The 26,995-nt window shown below is 43.0% G+C and overlaps 1 protein-coding gene and 1 long non-coding RNA gene across 9 annotated transcripts in view; one reads left to right on the forward strand and one right to left on the reverse strand.

Annotated features, from left to right (window-relative positions):
* Positions 1-26,995, reverse strand: part of KCNJ6 (potassium inwardly rectifying channel subfamily J member 6) — a 327,087-nt gene that overhangs the window by 187,562 nt on the left and 112,530 nt on the right. The gene's annotated exons all lie outside the window — the stretch shown is intronic.
* The window catches only part of LOC105746609 (uncharacterized), a 183,290-nt gene that overhangs the window by 126,703 nt on the left and 29,592 nt on the right, over positions 1-26,995 (forward strand). For 5 of the 8 annotated variants that reach the window (XR_011648721.1, XR_011648724.1, XR_011648722.1 and 2 more), the window contains exon 4: positions 25,058-25,153. The exons of the other annotated variants lie outside the window; for them this stretch is intronic. This is a non-coding gene — a long non-coding RNA (uncharacterized lncRNA). The remainder of the gene's footprint in view (positions 1-25,057; positions 25,154-26,995) is intronic. 8 annotated transcript variants of the gene reach the window in all.

Consider the following 26,995-nt stretch of genomic DNA (forward strand, 5'->3'; position numbering starts at 1 on the left):
AGTTAATAGCTACTCACATCTTAGGCTGTTCTCAGCCTGGCTCTTTTTTTTTTTTTTTAAGGATTTATTTTTTATTTATTTCTCTCTCCTTCTCCCCCTCTCCCAGTTGTCTGCTCTCTGTGTCCATTTGCTGTGTGTTCTGGGTCTGCTTGTATTCTTGTCAGTGGCACCCGGAATCTGTATCTCTTTTTGTGGCGTCATCTTGCTGCGTCAGCTTTCTATGTGTGCGGCACCGCTCCTGGGCAGGCTGTGCTTTTATTGTATTGTACGGGGTGGCTCTCCTTACAGGGTGCACTCCTTGCGCGTGGGGCTCCCCTCGTGGGGGGACACCCCTGAGTGGCATGGCACTCCTTGGGCGCATCAGCGCTGGGCGTGGGCCAGCTCTGCACGGGTCAAGGAAGCCCAGGGTTTGAACCCTGGACCTCCTATGTGGTAGGCGGATGCCCTATCAGTTGAGCCAAATCCGCTTCCTTTCAGCCTGGCTCTTGAACTCCTATTAAATAAAAGGTCTTTGTACCCGCCCCCCCATGACTGCCTCAACTCAGTCCTCTCTCTGCTCCTTTTCTCATGTCACTTCCTGTGGCAGGAAAAGCCTCTCTGCATCCTCCCTCCAATGGGCAGCTTCGCCTTCCTCTAGTTCTCTCTGACCTTCCTCTGCAATGACCCCCACTCTGGTTTTCTGCCCTTAACATTGGGGCCTGGTCTGCTACTTTATCCTTGAAACATCATATTTGCTACTTGTGTGTTGTCTTCTCATCTGCACCTTAAAGGGAAGGCCATGTTGTCTAGCACAGCATTGACTAAGCTCATGGCTAGCACTTCTATTACATACCAAGGATGAGTGTTACACTTGACTGATTCAAGGTGGGGCACGGACATCGCTTTCTGTACATTAAACTGCATTTTTAAAGATTAGTATAAAGTGCACTTAATGGTCCCATATCAGATGTCACTTTTGGGAATCATGTAACACAAATCTTGCCTTTTCACTTGGAGGAAATTAAGCATCTGGTACAGTCGGCTCCATCTGGCTCTTTTGCCAGTGTTCCCAGTATCTGTTGATGGAGAGAGACGCTTTGGGGGTGTTTGGAAAGGAATCTTAACCTTTATAAGAGAAAGGGTGTGAACGGGTCCCTGTGCACGGAACCAGGAACCCCTCCCTGGCCTGTAGCCCGGCACTCGCTCAGCCACGTTCCAGCAGCCTGGGGCGTTCTCTCTCTGAAGGTGATTGACTTGAAAGAAGAGGAAGCTATTCCCAAAGGGTCTTAACACATCGAGCTGGTAGCAGAAGTTTGAAAATGGAAGAGAAACATGGCCCAACCCATTAAGGCCATTCTGCTCCTTCCATTCTAGAGGAAGAACCGTGTCACGTCCGTCACACGTATTTGACATGTGCGTAAGTGTTGTAGGAGCACCTGTTGACGTGTGATGCTGATTGGAGTGTGGCTTTGCCCTCAGCCAGTGCTGGCCATGCCAGGGAATTCCCAAAGGAAGGACCGTGCCCCCACCCATTGCTACTTTTTCTTTTTTATGTAGGTTTACAGAAAAATCCCACATACCACCCTTCCCCCCACAGCTTCTCCTATTATTATTTTGCACGTGTGATCCATTTGTTACAAGTGATGAACCAATGTTGTTATAATGATATTATTAACCATAGTCTATAGCTTCCATTAAGGTTCACTCTTTGTGTTGTACAGTTCAATGCAATATTGTGGTATTATATACACAACATAAAATTTCCCATGTTTGCTACTTTCCAGTGTACAATTTGCTGGTGTTAATGGCGTTCATGATGTGGTGATGCCATCGCCACCACCATCACCAACACTCTTCCTTCATCCCAGACAGAGTCTCTGCACCAATTAAGCACCCATTGCTGTCTCAAAATCAGGGCTTCCATAGACCTGACTTTTGAGTCTCACCTATTTCTAAGATTGTCGCACCAGCTCTCCGCACGTAACTACCTCTTCCAAGAGCACTGTCTCTTCCTATAGGACGTGCAAAGAGTGTGCCACAGCTGGGAGGTGTTTATCTTTCACTTTTTTATATTGTTTCAATTTTATAGCATGAGTGTGTATTTCTGAATAGAAAAAGAAGTTGAATTTAAATAGCAGCAACAGCATTTCTTCTGTTTATTAGCTCTTGCTTTTGAATGGCTAATTCTGTGCTGAAGAAGCTACTATACCCAGTCCCATTCATCCCAAACTCCTCTGTAGACTTTGAGGCCCCTGGCCCCTTCCCACCATATTTCTCTTTATGCTTCAGTGCCCACCCTCTGTTGGATTCCATGTCCTGTGTCCCTTCTTCTGTATCCCCACTGTGTGTGTGTCCTAAGCTCTCCTCTGGTGTATCACCTGGGCATCACCTGGAGCATGTCACCTTCCTTCCTTCTGCTGCTGCAAATCTGACCTACCAGTCCAGGCTCAGCTCTGATTTATGATACCTTCTCTGACCACCTGGGTCCATCCAGAATCTGCTCGCTCTTCTCTGAATTACTTATAATAGTATTAACAGTGATAATATTACCTTGCATCTGTACAGCCCTTTGTAGTTTTTACATCATGTTCATGTGTATTACTTCATCTCAGGGCTGGGATTAGGGTGAGGAGAGTGAGGCATTCACCCTCAGGGTCCTGCAAGTGCTGTTGGACCTTGTTTTGTTTAAAATTTTGATATCTTGTTCATCATGAATATTTTTGCATTCCTTTTAAAATTTATGAAATAGTGTATTAAAATAGTATTTATCTTTGTACTTTAGACACTCTTGGTATCTTCCACCTTTAAATGCCTTGTGTGCTCTGGACCTGGTTATTGTGTCTTGGCTGTATTGGCAGCTTGCCATTAAGCTAGCAAATAAATTGCATTGAGCGTCCAAAAAAAAAAAATTATTTATCTTGATTACTAAGACTTTTGTGCCTCACTTGCCTCCCCCTATTCCTAGACTTGCATCATTTAATCCTTAAACAGTTCTGTGATGTGTGCAGAGGAGGTTTTACATGCCTGTTTCACAAAAAAGAAAAATCATCTCCCTAGCCTGATTTCCAGTTTTCCTGGGTCAGCACTAGCCACGGGGAGATATATGTTGATTAGTTTACAGCCAGAGGTTGCATGCATCTGGGAAATCTTGTTTTATTCAACCACCATTGAGACTGGGACTTTGTATAAAGCCCAGGCACTGCCCCAGCCCTCCTGTGAGTAAGTCTGCATGGAGATCTCACCACACAGCCAACGAGTAAGGTTTCTCTGCCTCAAAAGGTTAGCACTCGTTTCAAAGGAGATTCATGATGGCTGTCTGGCGGGAGAAGAATTTCACGGGCAAAACAAAATCCCTCGGGGTATCTGAGGGAGATTGGCTGGCTCCCCGGAGCTTCTGTTTCAAGCAAGAATGAGTTCCTTAAGAGGAGGCTAATGTTCCTCCAGAAGAACAAATGCTATTAATTCTGAGATGAGTATAACCTTTGAAGGTTCGCCCGTGCAGTCATGTGGCACCGAGCTTAACTTTTGGGAGTCACAAACGGGATGGTACATAGTTAAACTCTTCTACTCTTGAAATAAAAGTGGGGCAGGGCATGCCTTCAAATGCGGGTCCATTGGACTGGCTGTGATTCTGGTCAGCTCATGGTGGACCTTCATCCTACCTGACCGTGGAGACTTCCTGGGACCTACCCCTGCACGGATGGGGGAGGACCCTGACTGCCTGCTTCTTTTGTTGGTCATTCTGTCATTTTTGAGGATTGGTGTAGATGGGAATAACCTTGGAAGGACAACTTAGAGAGAGAACACGGTCCGTTTGTCTCACTTTCCAACAAAGGCCTGACCTTTAAAAAGCACTCTAGGGAACTAAGAGAGAAGTTGAGACGGGATGAGGCATGGCTGAGCCTATCACACAGCACACATCTGCTCCCGTCAGCTGGGCTTGGAGTGGCAATATCCTCTTCTCCATCCCACCACCTGTCTTGCACTTAGTCAAAATTTTTGATAATGGGAATTGCGAGGCAAGTTTCTTGACACAGGGACTGTTCCCCTGGGGTTCTCAGACTTGATTCTGCTCTTTTGCATAGAGATCAAGTGGAGCTGCCTCAACTGTGTGACAGATATTTCCATGCACAAGTATAATCCAAACTTTGGAAGAGGCAGGGGAGAGGAGGTAGTGTCAGGGACATGTTCTCAGAGCCACATTGTCTAACGTAATCTAACACGTTCCATTTAGAGAGAAAAGGAGCACTGGGAGGTGACTCCACCTGCCTTAAGGGCAGGGTTTACCTCGAACAACAAAGAGATAACTCATACTTACAGTTTACAAGGCACTTAAAACAACTATGATGATAATTACGAGGATGTAGATGAAGACAGCATCAGACATTTAAGGTTTACTCTGAGTTGGGCACTGTTCCAGGGATTTATTTAATCATTACAACTTATTTAATCATTACAACAACAGAGATAGGGGTCTGTCATTTATCCCATTCTAGAGATGTTAGATGATTCTAGAAAGGTTAAATAATGTGGATAAGATTGCACAGTCAGTAAGGGCAGAAGAGAACTTGAATCTAGTCTTTCAGCCTAAAGTTGCATGGCCTTTTCCTCACTCTTGCAGGCTCTGACCCACTCCTAGTAACAGTAATTACAAACCCAGATTGCCCCAGCCTAGAGGGACAAAGAGCAAATGGTTTCTTCCTGGAAATACTGGATCTATATACATGCTTACTGTGGTGGGTTGAATAATGGCCCTCTAAAATGCCCACATCTGAATCCCTGGAACCTGTGACTATAGTAATTTATATGACAAAAGAGTCTTGGCCATGAGGGAGAAAGTTAAGGATTGTGAGATTGGAATTTATCCTGAGTCCTTTGGGTGGGCTCAATGTCATCATGAAGTTCTTATAAGATGGAGGCAGAAGGGTCAGAGTCAGAGACAGAAGGAGTTGGAGGAGGAGATGGGATGAAAGAAGCAGAGTCGGAGTGATGTGGAGCCACGAGCTGTGGAATCTGGATGAGCTCTAAGGGCTGGAAAAGGCAAGGAAATGGCTGTTCCCCCAGAGCCTCTGGAAGAAACCAGCCCTACTGACACCTATTTTTAGGACTTCTGATCTCCAGGACTCCAAGAGACTAAATTTGCATTGTTTGGAGCCACTAAGTTTGTGGACATTTGTTACAGCAGCAGTAGGAAACACATACATAATGCATGCACATACACACACAGGCACACACATACACTGTCATGCATAAATACATGCCTGCTTATGTACACATTGCCTGCCTAAGGCCAGCTCACCTAGGGCTGTATCTACTGGCTCTGGTCTCCCAAACCTTTATCCTTCCCCAGGAGGGCGTTCCTTTATGGACATAACCACACTCCCCCCACACACCCCCCAAGGCTCAGGTGTTTGTTCTGCAGTCACTCTGTCCAGTTGGGAGTCATATCAGCATCTTCCTAACTTTATCAGCAGAAAAAGAAAGTGGATGAGTCAGGCTAGGGGAACTAGGCATCCCTTTCTAGATCTTTCCTCTGGCATGGAGCTTGATATTTAGCTATAGTTTGGATGACCACATGCTCTGGTTTCTGGACAGTCCAGGTTAGGCCTGTTTCATGGTCTAAGTATTATGAGCTCCCTCTTTCCCTCTTAAACGTGGCCTGGTTTGGATGGTACGTTTTGTGGCTGTCCCGTTCCCAGTCATCTCTCTTTTGCCTGCCTGTGACTTTGTCCCTGGATATTTTTTATTCCAGGCTGGCCTCCTCCTGCCATGTGGCCCAATCTTGACACTGCCTCTCTGAATCACAGAATCGTCCAAAAGACTGCCAAACCGAACCCCTTCCATTTACAGAGGGGGACTCTGAGCGCTAAAGAAGTTCAGAGGGAATTGCTCAAGGTCCCACAAAATTCAGGGCCAACGCTGGCCTGAGCACAGACGTCCTGACTCAATCCAGCAGTGCTTCTGGGGAGGATCTCATCCATCCCATAGCTCATGCCTGCTGATGGGAGTGTTGGCCCAGCAGCGTCTCACCACCCGGTTAGAGTCATGCAGCCTCCAGATAGCTGTGTAGCCTGCCAGTCCTGACCCCTGAATCCCTGGCCTCTGTGGCCTCTGGTCCCAGGATGCTGCTTCCCTGCTCAAGTGTCTGCTGTGCATCCGCCGAATCCCCATCCCTTACACGGCATTTAAGGGCTCCCCCAGGCTTGCTCCACTTGGACTCTCTCCCTCCCACTCCTGCCCATGTAGCTCTGCTTCCAAACACGTATGATCCACTGCCCACTCAAGGGATCTCCTGTTTCTATAAACCGTACACCTGGACTGCACTGCTCCTGCCCAATGACGGTGGTCTCCTACCTTCCGAGCTCCACAAGTTAAAAGCCTGCCCTCTATTTAAGGCCCCCTGGACGGTTGCTCTGTGCATGAACCTTAGGCAGACTGATCCCCGTCCCTCCGATGTTTCATTAAGTGCAGGCTTCACAACAGCTGTGCATTACCGTTACGTGACAAGGACCTCATCCTGGCTAGCACAGGGCCTCCCCGAGCGTCTAATGACAGCTCCCGACATTTGCAAGTGAGCTTGCAAAATATTACACCGTTCTCAGTCAAAGCGGATGTCCCCAGCCTGCTCTTGCTCGCATGTTCTGCTGCACGGGGGGCCCCCTGGCTGGGACTGTGTTTCACGGTACCGAGGGTGCACCCGCCTGGTTCTGTCGAGGTGCGAATTGCTGGCAGCGCTGGATGTTAACATTCCCAACCAGCACTCCAGTTTCTCCATCTGCTTGTTATGACTTGTCTCTTAGAAATGCTCTGAGGAGGCACAGAAAATGGCTCTTCTAGGAGAATTTCATCGTCTCTTCCAGAAATTTACCTTGTATTTTTTAGCTCTTCTGGCTTATACTAGGTTTAGCCTCAAAGCCTCAGCCCCAGGGGATGGTGACTCTGAGCATAGTCTGAGGACAGTTATATGGCTATGTCTCTCAAGAAGCTTCAGACTCATGACAGCCTGCTTGGGAGCCCAGGTATGTTTTAGGTAAAACTGGAGAAGAGTGGGCACCTCCTGGTGACCTCAGAGGCCCAGGGATGGCCACCAATTGGGACAGACTCTGACCACAGGAGATTGTCTCCTGGAGATTCCAGGAGCTTAGTGGGCACTGATGGAGGTGGAGGAGCAGGGTGGGTACCTGTGGGTGAGAACCAGTGGATGCAGGTTATTGATGTTAATATGACTCTATGTAAATCAAGACGGGGGAGGCCAGATGAACCTAGGTGACAAGTGAATGCCAAATATTGTTTTAGGGGAAGCAGATTTGGCTTAACTGATAGAGTGTCTGCCTATTATGTAGGAGGTCCAGGGTTCAAACCCAGGGCCTCCTGACCCATGTGATGAACTGGCCCACGTGCAGTGCTGATAACATGCAAGGAGTACCAAGCCACGCAGGGGTGTCCCTCATGTAGGGGAGCCCCACGCACAAGGAGTGCACCCTACAAGAAGATGCCCTACAAGGAAAAAGCACAGCCTGCCCAGGAGTAGTGCTGCACACACAAAGAGCTGAAGCAGCAAGATGACACAACCAAAAGAGACACAGATTCCCGGTGCCACCAAGAATGCAAGAGAACACAGAAGAACACACAGCAAATGGACACAGAAAAGGAGACAACTGGGGGCGTGGGGGGTGGGAGGAAGGGGAGAGAAATAAATAAAAAATAAAAATAAAAATCTTTAAAAAATATATTGTTTCAGTTTCCTAAGGCTGCCATGGCAAAGTATGAAAAACTAGGTAGCTTAAAACAAAATAAACTTATTGGCTCACAGTTCTGGAGGTTAGAGTCCAAAATCAAGGTGCTTGCAGGGTCACGTTCCCTCTGTAGGCCACGCTTGCCTCTTCCAGCTACCGTTGGCTGCTGGCAGTCCTTGGTGGTCCTTGACTTGTAGATGCATCACTCCAATATCTGTCTCTTTCTTCAAATGCCCTTCTCCCCGATCCATCTGTCCCTGTGTCCAAACGCCCCTCTTCTTATGAGGATACCAGTCATATCGGATTCAGGTCCACCCTAATCCGGTGTGACTTCATCTTTATGATAGCATCTTCAAAGGCCCTTTTTTCCAAATAAGGCCATATTTATGGAATGGGGGTTTAGGTCTTGAAGATATATTTTTGGGAGACACCATTCAGCCCAGAAAAAGCATTACAGATACTGTTCAAGTCTAATTTGAAAGAAGATTTTAGATTGGACAAGGGAGAAACTATCCAGTTCCTTTGGCTATTTCTATGGGCCCTATAATTACCAGTACTTGATGGCTTAACATCTCAGCACATTGGGTCTTCATCATTGTTACATTTTATTTACACATTGTAGACAAAAGTGCATTAGTCAGGATGTACTATTAGCAAATAAAAACAGTATGAATTTTTGAGTGCTTAGTGTCTGAGAGGCAATGTGTAAAGAAATTATAAATATTATTTGAAGAAGCTTCATTCAGTTTACAGATGAAGAAACTGGGGGGTCAGAAAGGTTGAATTCTCTTGCTGACAGGAAGTGGTGGGGACATGAACCCAGGTTTGGGTGGCTATTACCCTAGGATTCTTTTCCCTCTTCCATGACAGCCATTGCTAATGGATCGTGAGACTCTCTCCTGATAAGCTACTATGCGGTCTTATAACCCTTTTCAGGCCAGCCCTCCAAGTTGCTTTAGAAGACGGAGTCTCTTTGCTTTCCTGCTGATGCCATGCTCCCAGTCTTGAGATGGTATCCCATTGGCTACTTAAACCTGAAGTAGGAGGGCAAGGTAGAGGAGGAGATCTTGAAATGTGGCCAGCATGCAGGTGGACCAAGGCAGAGGGATTGGATCCCACATGCTCATTCTTGTCTCATTTGAGGCTACAGGCTCCTATCATGTCATCTTTGTCTGCCCCAAAACTTGGCCGAGTAAATAGGCCAACAGGTGTGGGTGCAGCTGCCCCAACTATGCTGGTCTCAGAGGCCATAGGCAGAGCTGATGTCAGCTTTTCCACCCTCCTCTCTGCCTGGGCAATGGACCTGTTGTCCACGCATGGAAGAAAGAGACTGAGTTTTAGAGTGAGCTTGAGCAGGGTTTGGCTCTTGGGTCTACCACTTATTAAGCCTGAGGCCATGGACTCCATAACTAACTTCTCTGAATCATGGTATCTTCACTTGAGAATGGGACTGTTGTGGGAGCAGATGTAACTAAAGCGGTTGAGTGCCTGCTTCCCAAGTATGAGGTCTCAGGTTCGATCCCCAGTACCTACTAAAAAAAAAGTAAATAAAACAAAACAAAACAGGGCTGTTGTAAGAATTACTTGTGGCAATGTTCTCAAAGTGCCTAATTCAGCTAATGGCAGATGATCAGGACTCAGTTAATAAATAATGGGTGGAAATGTCAGCTATTATTGTTGACGGCTACTCTCTCTGTGTTGGTATTTTGTTGAACTGAGTGGACAGTGAATTTCTTAAAAACAGGGCATCCTCAGAGCTGCTCACCGAGATTGCTTAGCACACAGCAGAACCTCATAAACCTCTTCCCATTGTCATGGCTGCTATTCCCTGTGTTTTCCATCTGATCTCAGTTGACTTGGTTTCTGTTCTCTTTTGTAACTCTATCTTAAATCCAGATCATCACCTCAGAAAATAGCTTAAAAAAAAACAGGGGATAGAACTTTAACATGTCTCAGAGTCTGTATTTGAAATTGTCTAACGCTGTATACAAATCTGCTTGGGAGTCTCCTCTGGAAAAATTGACCCTGGAAGGAACTCGGGGGTGGAGGGTTGCATAGTGCAGTGGCTTCACATTCTGCATGGAGCTTTGTATCCTTGGTGTAGCAATTCCCCTGGACACTTTTTGGAAGGCAGGCCAGAGGCATACTTACTTTTCCTATAATGAGGATTTCCTAAAACACATTGACTGTTTTCACAGTGGAGAATACTGGAGAATGTTAAAAACAAACAAACAAACAAACAAACAAATCCCCTTCATTTTCTTCTGCCTCTGACAGGCCTCTCCTTTCTGAGCCTCATAAGTGGCGTATCCAAGAGGATGGGTCCTGGAACCCACCCCCCCTCCACTTGAATATCTTGGTTTGCGACCATGTAGTGAGTTTTGATGGACACAGTCATGCTGGGAAAAACAGAAAAGGTGGTTCCTAAGCCCATAGGCCTCTAATCCTAACAAAAAACATAGCGTATAATCTGAAATGGAGTTCGAAAGAACAGATGTCAGAAGAACTATGAAAACCCATGATTATGTGGAATCTGAGCCTCCTCTTGACAAAGAGGTGCAATGGACACAACCAATCCAATGTCCACATAGACGAGGTGGCATTGGATTGGGAAAAGTGGACATAGTGGACGATGGGTATGGGGAAGGGCAGGAAGAGATGAGAGGTGGGGGCGTATTTGGGACGTGGAGCTGCCCTGGATGGCGCCTCAGGGGTGATCACCGGACATCGTGGATCCTCACAGGGCCCACTGGATGGAATGGAGGAGAGTATGGGCCATGATGTGGACCATTGTCTATGAGGTGCAGAGGTGCCCAAAGATGTACTTACCAAATCCAATGGATGTGTCATGATGATGGGAACGAGTGTTGTTGCGGGGGGAGAGGGGGGGTGGGGGGGTGGGGTTGAATGGAACCTCACATATATATTTTTAATGTAATATTATTACAAAGTCAATAAAAAAAAAAAAAAAAAAAAAGAAAACCCATGATTAAAGTTATAAGTCTGAGCCTTTGTCAAGGAAAGATCAGAAATGTTTTCCCTAAGTTCATGGTTCTATCAGCAGTGATTTTAATTAAGAATAATGGGACTAGAAGAATTTTAAAATTAAAATATAAATAAATACGAAGAATAATGGGATTGAGAACCTCTGACCTCATCCCCATGCCATTACTGTCCCAGGTAGAAAGGCCATGTCTTTAAGACATAGACAGAAAGCTCATATGAGTATGACTTGGCTTTCCTATTTCTCAAGTACCAATTGTGTGCAAACACCTGAAGATGAGAAGGATGATTTATTATTACTCAAGGCAGTCACCCATGCAGTTTTAATACCATTCAGTGCTTATTGATCATTTAATGAAGCTGTTCATGGACTTCAAATTAATACAGAGGTCCTGCCTTAATTTTTAGATGAATAATAGTCATCAAAATGCCTCTCATTCTGCTTTGGTGAAATGTGGGTATATGAATATTTAATAGTGTTTGGGCCTAATTCCAGTAGTTAGCCATGGGACATGGAGCTTCTTTTTGATCTCTTTGATACAAAATAGAATGTTCACTTTAATTTGCTTTGAGGGTGGCTATTAAAATAACTCAACCAAATACTTTAGAATATACTTCTTATTCTTACCTCTATATTGGTTCACATAAACCCTGTAAGGTGACCAGTGTACCTGTGGGAAATTGCAAAGGTGGCCACAATCCTGCTCTATGTTTCTCAGTATTCATGACATTTGGAATGTGACTTTGTGATTTTCCCCAGTAAGAGAAAGAAGTCTGTTTCTCCATCCCTTGACTCTAGGATGACCCTGTGACCTGCTTTGGTCAAGAGAATGTGGCAAACAGGAAGGTGTGCCAGTTCTTTCCTTTATCTGAAACCTGCCTAGGTGCCATGTGAACAAGCCCAGGCTGGAGGGTGAGAGGCCCTGTGCAGCAGAGGAGCAATCCCAGTTGGGGCATTTCTAGACTAGCCAGAGCCAAATGGTCAAACTCCACAGGTGACTAGATGCTTGTGTGAGTTCCATCAAGACAGAAGGACCATTCAGAGGGGCACAGTTTAAATTTCCAACCACTAAGTGTTGGCGTGGTTTTTATATAGCAACTAACTAATACAATGCCTAAGAGGGTTTTTTCTGTTAACCCATCAAGAACCCCCTTAAGAAAAAAAATTAACTTCATTGTGCAGTCATCATCAAAAAGATGAAAGCTTTACCATTTTCACTACATCCAAGAAATTCATGGTAGGCACAAATTACATCAATCCTAACATATTGCTTACACAAAACCCATGGATGCTGGCTAGAAACTTTGACTGGGCAACTCAACAGTCTTTCCCAACCTTCTTCTCCTCATCACCTCCCTCTTACTTCTGAGTCTTCTTTTCAGCTAGGGATGGCCATGGGACAGAAATGGACATCTGTCATGGAGCTCTTGGTGAATCTTTGGCTTTCCTGAAAAAGGGACATAGCAATTCTTTTTGCTTTCTTCTTGCCAAGAATGCGTTGTCTGAATTGTGACTGTGGATTCGACACCCTGAGATAACATGCTTGAGGATAAAATGTCAACTTGCTAAGGTTGGCAGGGATAATAGAAAGAGCTGAGGTCTTTGGATGGCATCTTTGACCAGCTGGACCATTACCAGTATACTCCTCTCTCCCATTTCCCATGATGTGAGAAAAGCATACTCTTCCCTATTGGATTAGTCCCCTGTCAGTAGCTTGCTGTTACTTGGTGGCCAAAGCCTTCCTAGGTGATGCTGGTAGACATAACTCTCCTCTAGGTCAGAACTTCAGTGTCTTGGGCCCTTTGGGCACATACTCTTTGGTCTGAGTGGAAAACCACTGGCTCTAAACATGTGTACGGTACTGGTGAACTCAAAGGCCCTTGCAAATCCAGGTGCGTGAGTGATGGGGTGGGAAGAGGGTGGAGGGAGGACCATCCTCACTCTAGTGAGTTTAGAATGGAGTATAGTCTAGTTCCAACCGTGACCACTGTAGTCTTTTCATCTCTGGTGCATCAGACTCTAGTGGCCTGGGGAACTGCCCCTCCAAACCTGAACACGTTGCTCTGGTTTTAAAGACTCTTTTGGCATTTGAATTCAGTGTCTATCTTGGTGGCTTCCTGGGGCACAGGGTTGCAATGTCTTGAATTGTGATTATGAGATGTGTCTTCTCCAGCTTTGTCTGCATCAGGGAGAAAAGAGAGATTCCTTAGATGTTCCTATCAAGGAAAGATGAAAGAGAAATGGGGGGAGCAAGAGGAAGGCAGCTTGTGTGGAATGAGGGGTGCTTGTTTGCCATGTGATAGAATGTAAAACTGAAAAACACCAATGACTAACATTTATTGTCACCCTCTTTTTGCCAGGCAATGTTATTGGATAATTTTCAGGCATTCCCTTGTTTAGTCTTCAAAGCAACCCTGTGTTCCAGGCATAGTTAATTCTCCCCATTTCATAGGTAAGGATCCTGAAGTTTAGAGAGATTATGTAACTGAGAGTGGCAGAGTCAGGATCAAGAATTGAGAGCCTTCATTCTGGATAGGTTTCTACAGTGCAATAAAGTGATTTACAACAAATGTGAACTTCTTATAACTGTAATGACCTATATATCACTAAGAAGATTGTGGATATGTTTTCTTCAAAATTCAAGGGTAATATTTTGCTGGATGATTCCTTCATTTTTTTTTCCTCTTTGAAAACAGGATGGAAATGGTAAGGCTAATCAAATAACTGCCCCACCCCCTCAAAGTATCATACTGGTGTGTGCTAATGTGAATCCTTTCTGTTTAAAGTTTAATACCTCATCCAAGGGCTCTACAATTACATTTCTGTTACTTCCCACTGTTTATCACAGTTGGATTGTAAAAGCCAATTTATGTTGTGATTTCTCCTCTACTAGGTCTTTACCGTCTATTTTAAAAATTGTCTTCGTAACCAATTGGGCACCTTGTCACAAAGTGTTGGCCCCACTGACAAGTTGTCTTGAGGCTATTGGAAAGCTGTCCCTGAGAAGGACCTCATCCTCCAGCTGCACAGCATCCTCTGAACAGGACACGAGGTCATGGAAAGATCTCTGTCCTTGAACTCACCTCCAGTCCTACCTTGCTCCTCTGGGACTATACCTGATTAACCTTTCATTTGGTGACATTAAAGCAAACAAATTTCTTCGTATATTCTAAAATGAAGAAAAATGACAGTGTTACTGCTAAATCTTGTGAATTCAGATTCACACTGGGCAATGTGTCTGCATCATCTGGCCATCTGCCATCACAGAGATTATGCCCATGCTGAGGTGAACCATGCCTGGAGGTGGATGTCAGGTTTGCTAGGGCTCTAGAGGGAACCAGCACTTTGTCCTTTGACAAGAAGAAAGAAAGGGTTCAAGGGCATCTTTAGATTTGGGCCAGCAGTCTAGGTCGGTGTTTTAGTTTGCTAAACTGCTGAAAGCAGATACCATAAAATATGTTGGCTTTAGCTATGGGAATGTGCTAGCTTACAAGCTTACAGTTTTGAAGTATTGAAAATGTTCAAGGCACTGTCAAGATGATGCTTTCTTCCTGAAGACCAGCTATTGGTCATCCTAGACTCCTCTGTCACCTGGCAAGGTACATGGTGGCACCTGGTGGTCTCTCCCTTCTCTTCCACGTTTTCTTGCTTTCAGAGTCTTGCTTCCATGGCTTTTTCTCTTCATCTGAATTTCATTCTCTTATAAAGGACTCCAGTAAGAGGAGTAAGCCCCACCCTGAATGAGGTGGGTTACACCTTAACTTAATTAAATCTTACACATCGAAAGATCCTACTCACGATGGGTTCATACCCAGTGGATAGATGAACTCTAAGAACATACTTTTCTAGGGCACATATAGCTTCAAACCACCACAGTCAGAAATACTTGTATTGGCACAACTGGACTTCTAATAAAAGAAGGAATCAGCGTATCTTAGAGGAAACATAATTCTAGAGTAGTTTGGACTATCACTATCTAATATTTGAAGACCTTTTTCTTGATGGGAGATCTTGCTTCCTTATCTGCTTTTCTTACAGCTTTCCGAGGTGGCAGGCAAATAAAATATGTCAGTTGGCATTGTTTCTCTAACCTGTTGGCAAAGATTGAAGTGGTTTTTTTTAGCCTGCTTTTAAAATCTCCTTATTTCCCTGTACCTTATTTATATTCATATGAATTAGGCAGGGACTTTTTTTTATTACTATTAGAGAAATGTGACATGGATATTAGAGAAATATTGCTTCATCAGTTGTAAGGTGAGTCTGTTTACTCTCCAGTGACTATAAGGAGGTGCACATTCTCCTAGACCAGCAGGTTTATCAGAACGTGGACTAACAGAAAGCAAGTGAGGAAGTATTGCAGCTCATGGATGCTTTGCATCAGGTGCCACCATCTTGTTTGCCCAAATCTTCAGCAAAACCTTCCCAACTCAAGGTGGTGTTTGAATTCTGTAGTCTCAGCTTATATGCTAGCTGAACCACCAGCTGTCCAGATCTATCACCAAGTTAATTCTTTTTGGCTTCCTTTGAGCTCAGTTCCACTCTCCGCAAGCATCGAGCAAGCCTTTATACAACATTGTGGAAAGAGCACAGACTCTGGAGTCCAGGAGTGTAGGGAGAGGAAGCAAAGGGCTTTGATTTATTGAGCACCTACCATATGCTAAAGGTTTTATGCTAGTTATCTCATTTAATCCTCAAGATTGGTTTAGTTATTATATTAGTTCTAAGGCTGCCATAACAAATTACCACGAACAACGTGGCCTAAAACAATAGGAATTTATTCCCTCACAGTTCTGGAGGTTAATAATAAGTGTGACATCAAAGTGTTGCCAGGGCCCTGCTCCCTCCAAAGGTTCTTGGGAAGACTCCTTCCTCAACTCTTCTATCTTTGTTGTTTTCCAGCAATCCCTGGTGTTCCTTGGCTTGTAGATGCAGCACTTTGATCTCTGCTTCCATCTTCAGTGACCGTCTTCTCTCTGTGTGTCTGTGTCTCTATGTCCTCTTCTCATAAGAATACCAGTTGTATACTGGTCAGAGCGCTCCAGGGAAAAAGAACTGAAAGAATATATATGTAAATATTATGAAATTTATTATAGGAATTGGCTCCTGGGACCATGGGGGTTGGCTAGTCTGATTTCCAAAGGGCAGGCATCAAGCTGGGAACTGTGATGAAGGTTTCAATGAACTCCCCAGGAGAAGCTGTGTATTTGAAGTAGAGATGGAAATTCTTTGACTGCTGAAATCATCAGTTCTTCCTTTAAGGTCTTCAACTGATTAGATGAGATGTCTCTCATTGCTGATGGCAATCTTATTTATTGATTGTAATTATCAACCATAGATACAATCAGCTGATAAACAATTTAAATCCATGAAATATCATCAGAGTATCAATCAGGCCAGTGCTCACTTGACCAAACAACTGGACACCATCATCCAGCCAAGCTGTCACATGACTTTGACTATCACACCAATTGTTGGATTTAGGACCCATTGTAATTCAGGGTAAACTCATTTGGACTTGATTCCATCTGCAAAGACCCCATGCCCATATAAGATCACGTTCACAGATTCTGGGTAGATGTGAATTTTGGGAGAAAACAAGTTAACCCACTAGAGTTACTTGCATTTCATGGACCCGGAGCTTGAGTCTCACTGAGGTTAAGCAATTTGCCCAAGATCACACACACTCAGTGATTCAAGGGATCAGATTTCAAAGCTGAAGTTATGTTTCCTAAGCCCCATTTCCTCTCCTTGTCTCTGAGAATATCTGTTCACTCTAATCAAGAGGTGGTTTTTTGATAAAAGTTACAGGAGATGATGCAAACAAAAGCATATTTGTAAATTCTGAAGCACTTTACAAAAGCTAATTGCTGTTGTTTTCTGTAGGTCCAGGGCCCTGTGGCGTCTGAGGCTTGGCCACAGGGCAAGGTCACAAAGCCATGAGGCTACCTCTCTGAAGGTGCTGACTGCTGCACAGGTCAGAGTACACATCCAGATGTCCTGTGAGGAACTTTGACCTTACTTGTCCATTTGGGGGACATAGGGAGCTTTATTTTGTGAAGGCTTATCAACTCCATGTTGATAACCCATTAGTATCTGGGAAAAGTAGTTCTTTCTGCTTATCAGGATGAGATGGTCTAACTCGGACATAGCTGGAAGGGATTTAGGGTTATAAAATCTTTATGATTTAACTGTTATTTCTAGGTCCAGTACACATCAAGGAAGAGCTCTTTTTTAAAGAGGCTGGTTTCCCCCGGCTTGTCACACAAAGCAGGCTATTTCATTTACACAGGAAGGGATGGTGTAGGCAGTGAATGGGTGTTAATGCAACCAGAGGGACCACCCCAAGAAGACAATCACATCTGTGACTCCATGAGTAATCTCCCCCTCCCACGCCCTCTTGGGCTGAGATGCCGGGAGTGTTGCTGGCAGACACAACAGAATGCAAGCCCACCGGTTCCCTGACACATCTGTGCTGCAGTGAAACGTGTGACTAAAGAGCAAGAGCTACCAAGTCTTGAAGGCTTCATATGTGCCAAGCTCTCCACTAAACAAGGGATATACACCCTTTCATTTACTTGTGGGGACAGTGCTAGTTCAGATAGGAATCTGAGATCAGGGAGGTTAAGTAATTTGTCATGCAACTGGGATGTACAAGAGCTGGCTTTCAAACTCAGGTTATTCTACTTTAGGGCTTCTGGTCTTAACCAGCCAGGGCTGGTGCCTCATTTACCATCTGCAGTGGGAATTTACTTGAAGTAAATTATGATTGCCATTCCCTTTGACCACAGATGGAAGGATATTTAATACTTTCAAAAAGAATAGTCTGCAGAGTTTAATGCATGGTTTTTTAAACATTTTTGACAATACTTTACAGAAAGAAATATATTTTTCTCTGTGATGCAGTAAACACACTTGCATACATGTGAGTGTGCATGTGTGTGTGTAGACGCAAACCAAACATTTCATGGAACAGTTCTTTCTTCATTACCATGCACTCTGCACTGACACAGTTTCTCTTCTGTTTTTCTCTATTTCATTTTTAAGTGCTAGCGTTAACTTCATTTCATTTCAAAGCAGTAGGAGGCTGTGCTTCCCAGTCACAGATACTCCTTAATGGGTCAAGGTCTAGCTTTTGGAGCGAAATTGTATAGGTTGGAAACTGAGATATTCTATTTCTTAGCTGTTTGACTCTGGGACAATTCCTTAACCCTCAGTGTGTCAGTTTCATTGTGTATAAATGGGCCTAATAATAATACGCAACTTAAAGAGTTGTAATATCAGTTAGGTGAGATAATACGTATGAAGTACTTAAACCAAGGGCTGACACATAGTAAATACCTAATTAATGCTGGCTGTTAGTTCCATTATTATTACAAATGACTTGAAAAAAAATTTTTTTAAGTGGGACACTCATGTCTGCCAGTGGACAACTATAGGATGGGTGCAAATCTGTTTATGAGTGAGTTAGAGGTCTGGGTGATGAACACACATATTTATTTTTCAAAGATTTAGTGGCATAGACTACTTATATGAAGTAGGAAAGAATAAAACTCAAATTCTAGCACAACTGCATGTCTTAACTTAAAGTATGCTCATAATAAAGGCGTGAGGTTATTGGGAAAAGATTTAGGAAGTTGGAAAACCCTCTAATACATTTAGAAGGACAAGCAAAGTTCCTTGGGTCTGGCCCTGAAATGGAAAGATCACCGCAGAGAATACAACCTGAATATTCTAGCATTTAAACAGAATAGAAGGAAAATGAAATCATCACTCTAGGTCTTGAGCATGGTACTTTTCTGGCATTAATCCTCTGGGCTTTCTCCAACTTGGGATGTGATGTGATATAGTCTAATCTTGTGTTTAAGATGTAGAAAAAGAATAGATTCTATGAGAGACTGAGGTGAAGGGGCGGTGTCTCAAGGACATCCTGGGGAAGATCAGGAATTACCTGGCCACTCTTTATGCTTTTAGGCCATTTTGCTCTTGGAAGGTAGGGTTTACATTTGCCTTCCCTCCAAGGCTGCATATAGCTCTTTCTACACACTCACACATATACACACACACACACACACAAATGTGCACTGTATGGACGTGAAAAGGTTATAATGTTGCCCAAAGATTATAGTGAGCAAACCACCCTGATGTCATTTGTTCTTAGCTGGACAAGTGGCCTTTGCTTTGACCTTTCCTAGGAACTTGGTGTGTTGGAAGTTAAGCAAAACTAAGGTGATATTAAAATGGATAAAGTCTGTGCGCCCAAAGAGATATTGACTTTAGCTGCTGAGCAGGGCAAGGGGCAAACCTACTGGCTTTTTTTGAAGTCTACGGTGGCAGGTTCAAGGCCAGTAGCCTGACCTGGGAGGCCACAAACAAGACCAAACTCGATTTCACTTGGAAATATTTGGTTCTCATTCACTTTCTAGCTTCAGTTCTTTCCTATAAAAAATGAAAGATTTTGATAAGGCAGTCTCTGAAGTCCTTCCCAGTTCTAATACTGAGATTTAAAATAGTCAAGATTCGACACACAGCCCCCCTCCCTCAGCTCTACTCAAGGTACTGTTCCCACAGGTATGGCTTTCTTTACTGCACACTGAAATTCCTATATTTGTTTATATTGTTGCAAGTGGCAATAAGATAGTCTTGCTGGAAAGTCCTTTGTGTCTTCTTATGTCTACCACACAGAAGGGTTGGGGTGTGGGTTATAACCAGTGAAACAAGGGCGATTCTTTGTGTGGCCATTGTGATCTATAAAATCCACTGTCTGCAGTGAATGGGACAAGAGAACACTAAGTTTTAGAGTCTATAGTTTATATGGTTGCATTTCTATGACTCAGAGTTACATAACAACAATGATGAAAACAAGATGGCAGTCACTATAGCCTGGCTATCAAGAGACATTCTCCCACCTGTGGTGATGGTGGTGGTTTTTTTCACTTACCAGTCTCTCACCCACTTCAGAGTTTGCAAATACCAGGTACTCTCTCAGCCTCCCTTGCAACTAAACGTGGGCTTTGTCATGCTTTCCAATCCTGAGGGGAAGTACCCACTATGCTAGAGAAAGGCTACAAGAGAGTACACTAGATAAAACAGGACCCAAAACTTCAGACTGAATAGTGAGAAAAAGCTGTTTTTTTGGGGGGGCTTTATTTTGAAAAATGAAACAAGCACTATAAACATATGTATCTATGAGCTTATATTAGACATCATTTGGTTACAGTTATAAATATGCTCCAAGGGAGCAGAGGTGGCTCAAGCAATGAGGTGCCTCCCTCCCATATTGGAAGTCCAAGGTTTGGTTCCTGGTACCTCCTAAAAAGAAAAGCAGCACACAATAAAGAGACACAGCAAATGCAAACAACCAGGGGGTGGGGAGAAGTAAATTAAAAGAAATATGCTCTAGTTCTTAGGAAAAAGAAGGAATTAAGTGTTCATTTAAAAAATCTGGGTGACCATCCATTGGCCCCATGGGATCACAGCCCCCTCTCAATTAGAGGTGGAGTAGACATCACCATCCTAGAATACTCAGGATGGGGGAATGAACTATGAACTAAAGTAGACTTACTGATATTCTACTATAGACTTACTGTGATTCTAGCAAGGGAGAAATTATAGTTTTGATGTGGAAGCAGTAGCCACTGGAGGTTCTAAGGGCAGGGAGAGGGAAAAATAGGTATAATAAAGGGACGTTTTTGGGACTTGGAAATTGTTCTGAATGACACTGCAACGACAGATACAGGCCATTATAAATCTTGTCATAACCTACAGAATTGTGTGGAAGAGAGTGTAAATGTAAACTTTAATCCACAGTTAGTAGCAATGCTCTAAAACGTGTTCATCAGTTGCAATGAATGTACCTCATTAATGAAGGGTATTGTTAATGTGGGAAAATGTGGGAGGTGTGGAGAGTGGGGCATAAAGGAATCCCCTATATTTTTTATATGACATTTGTATAATCTAAGTATCTTTAAAAAAATAAAAAAAATAAAAATAAAGTAAGCAATCCATGAAAAAATTTTGGGTGACTTTTTTGGTAAGGCTGCAATGTTAGTACAATAAGATTACCTTCATTTTAAACACTGAATTTATCAGGAAGGTCACAGGGGCTTTGCAAACTTGATTAAGGTAATGATCTTGAGATGAAAAGATTATCCTGGTGAGTCTAATGAGATCAGAAAGGTCCTTATAAGTGGGAGGCAGGAGAGTCAGAAAAAGAAAAAGTCAAGGTGATGACAGAAGCAGAAAGAGAGAGTTTGGAAGTGGTTACTCTACTGGCTTTGAAGATAGAGGTTGGGGCCATAAGCCAAGAAATGCAGGAAGCCTAAAGTCCCCAGAAGGAGCACAGCCCTGCCAACCCAGTTCAGACTTCTAACCTCCAGAACTGCCCGAGGAAAAAAAAAATCTATATTAATTTTCTATTGCTGCTGTAACACAGAACCACAATCCTAGTGGTTTAAAACAACACAGATTTAGGTGTTTTATAGCCATCCCTCCCAAAAATTTTTAATCATTCATACGTTTATAAGAGACCATGGCAAGGAAGAACTGTTCAGAAACAAACAGGGAAAAGACTAGCGGTGCCTGTAGGCATTAAAGAACAACTCCAGCAATGCAGTAATGAACATCACTTGTGCAGACTCTAGAATCTACTAGCCAAAGGCCAATGGGGTCCTTTCCCCTAGCACATCAGGCAGCTCCTTCCCTCTTAGCTTGTTTTACCTTGTTTTACTCAGGAGTCTCAGGACTTTCAGCTTTATTAGATTAGATAAGGATTTCAAATACTATTTAAAGGTGCTGAGTTCAAGTAATTGGCTTGCTTGGCTCATTGTTGTCCTGGCCAACAGTTAAGCTCCAAGGTGGGAGAGTGGGAGCATGGTGGGGAGAATAAAACTTCAACCCATCACCTTGCTAGGGACTGTCCTTGTAGCCCAGTGGCCACAGAACAGCTGAAGTCCTATAGGCAGTGAAGTTTAATCTCCCGTTTTAGTGCTTTCCCTCAGGCGACAATTCTGCTGCAAATCAATGACCTCAAATCCATGCTTCCCATAACACAGCATTTGAGCGATCTCGAAATGTACTTAATAGAACAAGACATCATTCTACTGTAGACATAAGTCTGTGGCTATGCTGAGCTGAGAGGGGGCAGGAGATTCATGGGGTATAGTCAGTCCACATGAATCGTAATGACAGCATTTGTCATAATTCCTGCCATTCTAATTGGCTTAAAAGTCTCCTTTAAGACAGTGTTAGGAAATGCCCATAAATCATCCTGCAATTTACTTTTTGAGGTGATTTTGTAGCAGTCATCACCATGTGGCTCGTGGATCTTTCTCAGAATTTATGGAGCGATGCTCCATTCTGAGATTTCTGCCCCTCTCCATGGTAGGACAATGGACAGAAAGGCAGAGGGACAAGGAAAGTGTATCCTGTTTGCTCCATTAAAATGAGCAGATGCCATGTACTTTACACTTGAATGTATAAAAATATTCCACCTACACTTATTTCCCTCAAAGCACAATCACATTTGCAGTCAGGATTACCTTTGGGCTCTGTGTGCGTGCCCCATCTCTCTCTCCTGACTTCACAGAGAGGCTTGGGGGCAGAGAGGCCAGAGGTGAGGCATCAAGGATGGGCACCCTGTGGGAGACACTTGCCAACGTTGTCCAAACTTTACCTCTTTCCAGGTCTCCCTCTTTAAAATTTATTTCTGGGCTCATAATCTGTGAGAACAAAACTGCTCTTCTCCATCAAAAAATGGCAAAGGATTAGAATAGACATTTCTTCAAAGCAGATATACAAATAGCTAATAAGCACATAAGATGTGCAATATTATTAGTCATTGGAGCAATGCAAATCAAAACCACAATGAGATACCACTTCATACCTACTAGGATAGTTAGGGTAAAAAAAGGCAATAATAAGTGTTGACAAGGATGTGAAGAAATTGGACCCTCATTCATCATTGGTGGAAATGGAAAATGGAAAACAATTTTGGCAGTTTCTCAAAGGTTACACATTGAGTTAACATATGATCCACCAATTGATCAAAAAATTGAATGCTAGGCCCCTGGGTTCACCAAGAGAATGGAAACCATATGTCCTTGTAAAAACTTGTATTTTCACAGCAACATTATTCATAACAGCCAGAGTGGAAACAACTAAATGTCCATCAATTGATGAATACATAAACGTAATATAATCTCTTCATACAATGAAATAGTATTCAGCCATAGAAAGGGAGAACATAGATGAACCTAGAAAACAGTATGCTAAGTGAAGGAAGCCAGGTGCAAAAGACCACATCTTATATGATTCCATTGATATGAAATACCCTTAATAGGGGAATCTATGTAGACAGAAAGCAGATTAGTGGTTTCCAGGGCCTGGGGGGTTGGGGGAATGGGGAGTAATTGCTAATGGGTATGGAATTGCTCTTTGGCATGATGAAACTGTTCTGCAATTATTAGTGATACTGCACAGCTTTGTGAATAGACTAAAACCACTGAGTAGTACACTTCAAATGGGTGAATTTTATGATATATGAATTATAGTTCAATTAAAAAATTTGTATGAGAAAAAATATCACTTTTGGGAGTGGCTGGACTCCAAGTCCTATCACTCTGCCTGAATTTGAAAAATTCTGTCATTTTGATAAAGATAATGAAGATGATAAAAGGGAGAAATGCTCTGGCAGTCTCGAGTGGTACCTCCTTCCCTGATCTTCCCATTGGTGTTTGGTGCCCAACTGACACCCCCAGAGTATGTGAGGCTGGGGTCTCCTGCTGCCCTTCGCATCCTGAGCTTGTCTCTCTGCCAGCATCTCCTCTCTAGCACGGGTCTGGCACACAGAATCTCAAACACATTTGCAGAATGGATGCATCTGCTGCTTACTCATGAGACATGGTTGAGACGGAAAGAAGTCTCAGAAATTGGTCGATCAAAAAATTGAATGCTAGTCCCATCCATGGGTGTGCAAGTGAGGATCCAAAGAGAGATGACATGCTTCACCCCAAGTTGGTGGTGCCTGGAATCCAATTTGGATCTTCCAACTCTCAGTTAATGATGAAGATAGGAAAGAGAAATGAGCCTAATGGAGAGGTTGATTTGAGTCAGGCACAAAGGACATGGTCTTTTTCATCCCCTCAATCACAGTGTGCGATGAAGGTGCTAACCCATGTTTCTGCAAATCAGGCAGTTGGCATGACTACGGAGAGATTAGGTGGATTATTCAAGACTGCTTAGTAAATGGCAAGTCAGAATTCATCCCCAGGTCTTTATGAATTCAAGGCTTCACCTCTTCTGATGTTGCTAAAAGAATCTATTAATCAAACAGCTATCACATTTCAGGAGGCCCTTTTGTGTTGATTTGGCAAATAGTGAGCATCTACTTACTTTATAAACACAAGTTTTGAATGAACAATTCAGTACTCCCATTTTCTGATCACTGACTATAATGATTTTGATCTAAATTTACAAACATAAAATGTTCCTATGATCAAAAGAACAAAGATAATATTTTAACATATGCAGAGCAATTGCCCTTTTACAACTAATAAATTGTTAGGTAAATAATATAAGCCTTCAATGAAACAGGAAGTGCTAAACCTTAAACTTAGTTAAGGAGGTTTTGTAATTAATTTTTGCAGGGGAAATGGCCAGGCACAAATATTTCGGTTGACATTTACAAGCATTTTTGTAGAAACATATAATTATACTTTACAAAAATTATTTTGGGAGTAGTAAATGAAAATAACTTTCAGTACAGTATGCAAGACGTTTTCTTTCTCAGCATAATTTCTTTTAAAATCTTTTGTAACAATTTACAAAGATAGTTTTTCGATGCCTTTTTCCATTTTCCTGGGAAGTCTTTCTGAGGATTGGCTTATTTTGAAGTTGCTAACTTAACTGTGCTTTTGGGGACAGCTTTAAACATCTAATGACCTACACTTACCCTACATATCTGGAGCACTGAGTGTAATTACACTCATGTTTTATAATCTTTGGAAAAATTACTTTCATTAGAGCAATTGCTAATGTCGTTGGGGATGATTTATCCCATTTTCCCATAGCCTTGGGGAATATGAACGGAAAACTCCATGCCATAATTAAATTAAACCAATGGAAAGAAATGCAACAGATTAGCCCTGGGAAGATCTTCTCAAACCCATGCATAACCTGTTGCCTGAAGGGGAAAGATTTGGGGTCTTTTTTTGAGGGAAATCCAATGGCAGTCCGGACCTTTAAGACGGACTCATTTGACCTGGGGGCTTTTGTCCTGTGGGCTTGGAGGTACCCTGGGAGAACTGATTGAGTCTCGGTGTCTCCTCTCGATCTGGTGCAGGTATGGCAGCCCCACATCACCCGAGCCCCTGCAGGGCCTTGAGACATCAGGCTCAGGGAGAGCGCTGTCAACCTCCTGTGAGCCTGCACCTCCCAGGTAACGGCAGACTCTGGAAGCCAACCAGGTATACAGGTTGGGGCTGGTGGAGGTATGTTCTGAGCAACAGGTACAGAAGCAGACAGAGGCCGGGCCACGGATGCTGGTTACCATTTCTGGCCTCGTTTGTGACGTTCTCTTCTGGGAACGTTTTTCTCCACGGAATTCAAAGCAGTATCACATTTGCTGTATGATGAGGTTAGCATGGATCCTAGAAATTCTTCCATGAATTAAACAATAAAGAGCAACCTGCTAGGGAGATGACTCTGGGGATACATTTAACATAGTGTCTACTGATATCCATGGGATTCAAATTAAAGTCGGGCTTGAGGCCAGTACCTTAAAAGCATTAATATTAACATTAGTTCAGCTTCAACTGGGCTTATTATTTCAGCCATGGGCTATGGAGCTAGCTTTGGCATGCTCTTCTGAAGATGGAAGTAAAGGACCACTATCTGCCTTAAACAAGAGTCATGACAAAGAATAACTAAAGGTTAGATGGGTTGCTGGAAACTTGAGTGGGAATCTTAGTAAGCCTCATCTTGGAAAATACATGAATCATTCACTGTATGAGATTAGGCCTGGCCTTGGGTGTGGTTTTAAAAGGACAGCAGCTAATCCATTCTAATGCAATCAATCGGCTTTTCCTTGTGTTAAAAATCATACTTAATAATGCCCCACTGATTTGTGCCCTAGACATCTAAAATGTTAGAACAGGAAGATCAGTTTTGAAGGGCTAAGGTCATTCCATTCTCCAAGCTCCTGTTGACTGATGTTGAAGGTGTGAGCACCCAGAGAGAGGGCACCTGAACCCCCTCCACTAGGGAGTAAAAGAGCAGATGTGCTGTGCTGGGCCTGCAAGGCTCAATGCCCCATGTTCTCTAGGGATGGTTCTCCCAGATAGTCTCTCTTTCTCCCTCACTTGTCTGGTATTCCTTCTTTTTTTTTAAATGACTTTATTTTTAGTGCAGTTTTAGGTTTTCAGAAAAATTGCCCAAAAAGTATAAAATCTCTATAAACCTCCTTCCTCTTTCAAAAAAAGATGCTATTATGCTTAGAAAGGAAAATTGCTATAATTTTTTTGATTATAAGGATGATATAAGCTCATTTAGAAAATTCAAGCAATACGGAATAAAAGAAAAAATGAAAATCTTGATATATCTGGGAATTGGGATATCCATCCAACTCTGTTTCCTTCTTCTTGTCCTGATAGCTACATTTCCCTGGTAGTTTGGTAGACCACGAGGAAGGCATGTGTGCTACTTCATTAAAAGCCTGACTTAGGATCCTGTATAGTCTTTTTTCTTCTCCCATCAGGCTGGAATGGAGAGTTCCCTAATTGGGAACCACACTGGAGATGGCAAAACACAAAACGATAGGAGCCTGAATTCCTCAACAACTCCCATCATTTGGACTTTACATGAGTGAGGAAAAAACTACCATTGTTTTGGTTCATTACATGCCTGGGTTTATTTCTTAATTCAGCATAACCTATCCTACTCTGCCTAGTGTAATATCTTACACCAGAGGTAACAATATAATGTTTTAGTGACTATGATTCCAAATATTTATGACTAAATGCTACATGTGTGAGCACACGTGCACACACATACATATAAACCCACCCAGCTTCATCCAAGGAGAATCATAGAACACATGATTTTTTTTCACCTGCCCCTACTTGGTACAGATCTTTTCATAATATTATTCATTAATATAAAGCCCTCATACTATTCCACTGAATGATTGTACCATAATGAAATTAATTAATCTTTCATTAATGGAAATTTAGGTTGCTCCCAATTTTTCATTATTACAAATAACCTTGGGATGAAAAACCTT

This window comes from Dasypus novemcinctus, chromosome 4, assembly GCF_030445035.2.
Source record: "Dasypus novemcinctus isolate mDasNov1 chromosome 4, mDasNov1.1.hap2, whole genome shotgun sequence".
Taxonomy (NCBI): Eukaryota; Metazoa; Chordata; class Mammalia; order Cingulata; family Dasypodidae; genus Dasypus; species Dasypus novemcinctus.